A 3,398-nucleotide genomic window follows, 5' to 3' on the forward strand; every position below is an offset into this window, starting at 1 on the left:
TTCCTTAGCCCAGGTGAGACGCTTTTTTTTTTATGTGATGAGGATGCATCACTTAAAATTACTGTTATAACTATGGTTAAAAGAATTCTTTTTAATTGTTTGTAGTCAAATTAATAATCTGGATCAAGAGTTCATTCTGGTTCCATTTTCTGAGTCAGAAACCCAAAAGTTTGGGAACTGAAATAAATTTTTTAAAAGTGAATAAAAATATATATAAAAAAATGAATGGAGATGTTTTCTGTTTGCAATTCACTAGTTTTACTTTTTTCCCCCCTCCTAAATGAAACTTAATTTAGGAGGAAATAGACTTTTTACGGTAAAAGGGTTTTTGGCAAAAGGCTTCGTGCTCCAAACATCCGACGTGCAACAAAAGTTTATTATTCAGACAGATTTTGTTGCGCTGTGAATCTATAGAAGTTTCACTTTTTAAGTTGATGTGCAAAAATGAAACAACCTTTTCAGTGATGCTCTAATTCATCGCTGAGTTTAGCCAAAAATACGTTTTTTCTTTCTATCCAGATGGTTTGTTGATGTTTCTAATCTGGTCTCTCAAAAGATGAAAGCAGTAAGAAAGGATTAGCAGTTTTTAAAAGATGTAACCCTGATATTATATTTTCAAGAGTAAAAATATATTTTTCAGTAATCTCAACAAAAAAAATCGTAATTGGCTCTGCAGCAATCAAATCAAACCCTTCTTCTCTCTGCTGACCTGCTTTCTGTATCTAATTATTTATCGTTTTATCTTTTTCTGACGAGCTCCATGGTTGGAAGGCCTCCTTACCATCACCCTAATCATTTGCTCCCTCCACACACGGTTCATGTCAGGGCTGTCTGGATCGCTTCAAAACATTTATATTAACTTCTCTTAGAAGAAACCTTTGGGTTAACTTATATAAAAGAATGTTTTGGGTTTTAATTTCATTTATGTATAGTAGTGTTGCACCGATACCAGTATGGGGCGGGGCCCCGATCCAGCACTGAAATAGTGGTATCGATACCATTTTTAGAGCCAGAAGTTTATTCAACTATTGTCGCCCATTTCTGGTAAAAAGTTCTACTGGATTCACTTTGTTTTAGTCTGTTTCCTGCTTAACAAAGGTAGGCAGCAGCTTGACGCTAGCCTCATGAGACCATCCTGATCTCGCAAGCTTTCAAGGTTTCACTCGCAGATCAGTCTGGAGACTCTCCGTTAAAGAAAATTTGGAGCCGTTCACCAAACGAACGTCCAATCAGCGTTGGCTTTGAGGCGGGTTGAGGTGTGACGCAACGAGAAGCGCGACAGTTCAGTCTAAAGAACATGGCGGCTTCAGCCGATGAAACTAGCGTTAGCGTGGCTATCGAGCAAGTTTTATCGGAATTACAGAGTATTTCTTCACTGAAAGAAGAGCAAAACACTGCTCTGGAGGCTTTTCTCAGAGGAAAAGATGTTTTTGCTCTTCTCCCGACTGGTTTCGGCAAGAGTAGCCTGGAATGTGGTTGTGTTTTCGTCGTCGCTCTGTTAGTACGTCATATGCTTCGTTGATCTGATTGGTTTATTTGGCCCGTCTATCACCAACATAGGCCAATCAGCTAACCAGTATTTTCGCCCCTTCCCAAAATTACTTCAACGGAAGGTTTCCAGATGGATATGCGGAGCAAATCCATCTGGCGGAGTCAGGTTAGCATGACAAAACTTTGATGGAAATTATTTTACATCCAAGTAGTCTGCAGTTCTTCATATTTACACACAGATGGTGTCGGCTGAAACTGCACAGCCAAGTATCTTTTATTGGTATCGGGGTCATAAAATGGCATCGGCGCAACACTCATTTATATTATATTAGACTTCAGGCAAAAATGGATACAGATTTCACAATATATTGGAATGATCTGAAACTTGGCAAAAATCTATAAAAAAGAAAAAAGGAACTTCAGTTTTACTGAAAATAGAGGTAATCTGAAATAACGGAACACATGTTGTTCTCAATTAGTCAGTTTGATTTATTCATAGAATTCAATGTAAACAAAAGAAACTATTATGCACTATGGTTGACTTATAAATGGAATACAGAGGAAAGGGAAACGACGCTCCAATTTACAGACTCCATCGTCTTTCCTTTTATTGGTAACACGTGAAATTTATTCTATATTGAAGAGATTTATGGAATCTTCCTCAGTTTTTATAAGGAAAGACAAAGAGGATTCATGGATGGTTCTGCAGAAGTTCTGAGAGCTGATTTAATGCGGTGAAACATAAATGTTATGATGTTTAAATGTTTTAAAGTCTTCTGCTCCTTACAGTTTTTGTTTTCTAGCTACTATTGAACTTCTAATGTTATTAGTGTGAGCTTTATAACTATTAAACCATGAAAATTCAACGCGTTAACATCATGGCAGCGATGGCTTCACCTGACTTTTACTATTATGCAATTTTAAATAATTCCCTTAAAAAATATATATAACAATTTATTGGTGAAATGTACCTATCATTAAAACGTCTGTCTACTTTCTGTCTTTTAGTTTGAAACTTAAAATAGCTTAGAAGGAATGAGACTTTTAACAAATAATATTTTACTGATTTTGAATAATTATGGTCAAAGTTTTTTTATATTTTGGTCTATTTTATGTAGTTTAATCATAACATAAAATGCATTCACATCTAAACATTTTTTGTTGGATTCCTTCTCTTTTTTAGCATTTGAGGTAAACATTTGCTTAAATGTTAATTTACTTATCCAGATAAAAAAAAACTTTCAATAGATTTCTGAAAAGTACAAAAAATGCTTTATAGAAATATAAAACCTTCTTAAAATGCAACAAATTAAAAAAAATAAGTGTTTTTTTAGTGTAATGAAAACATGTGGAAACACAGTTGTTAAAATGTTTTTATACATTTAATATATTTTCTAAACTAAATAACCAAAGCAGATGGATTTTAGATAGTTTGCTGTTTTATACCAATTTGAACAATAAAACCGAAGGAAAAATATTTTTTTTTCTCCAACATAAAATGAATTCTTATGACCAAAGTTATTCATTTCTCCACAAAACTTCAAAAGTTACAAAAAGTCAGAAAAAAATCCAATAATCGTGTTTTAGAAAAAATATTTCTGAAAACTGCAAATTTTACTTTAAAAACTTTTTTTTTTATTATAGTTTTAAACACTCAATATGGGCAAATCTAAAAGCAAACTTTAGTCTTGATTTACCAGTTTAGTTCTGTAATAAAATATAATGAAAATAAAATGTAATTAATCTAAAATCTAAATATCCTCCACCGCCCAGAAGATCTGCCTTTTTCGTTTTTCTATCTGCACTAACACTTTTATTTTCTATCTATCTATCTATCTATCTATCTATCTATCTATCTATCTATCTATCTATCTATCTATCTATCTATCTATCTATCTATCTATCTA

This window comes from Cyprinodon variegatus, unplaced genomic scaffold (assembly GCF_000732505.1).
Source record: "Cyprinodon variegatus isolate N-32 unplaced genomic scaffold, C_variegatus-1.0 Scaffold645, whole genome shotgun sequence".
Classification (NCBI taxonomy): domain Eukaryota; kingdom Metazoa; phylum Chordata; class Actinopteri; order Cyprinodontiformes; family Cyprinodontidae; genus Cyprinodon; species Cyprinodon variegatus.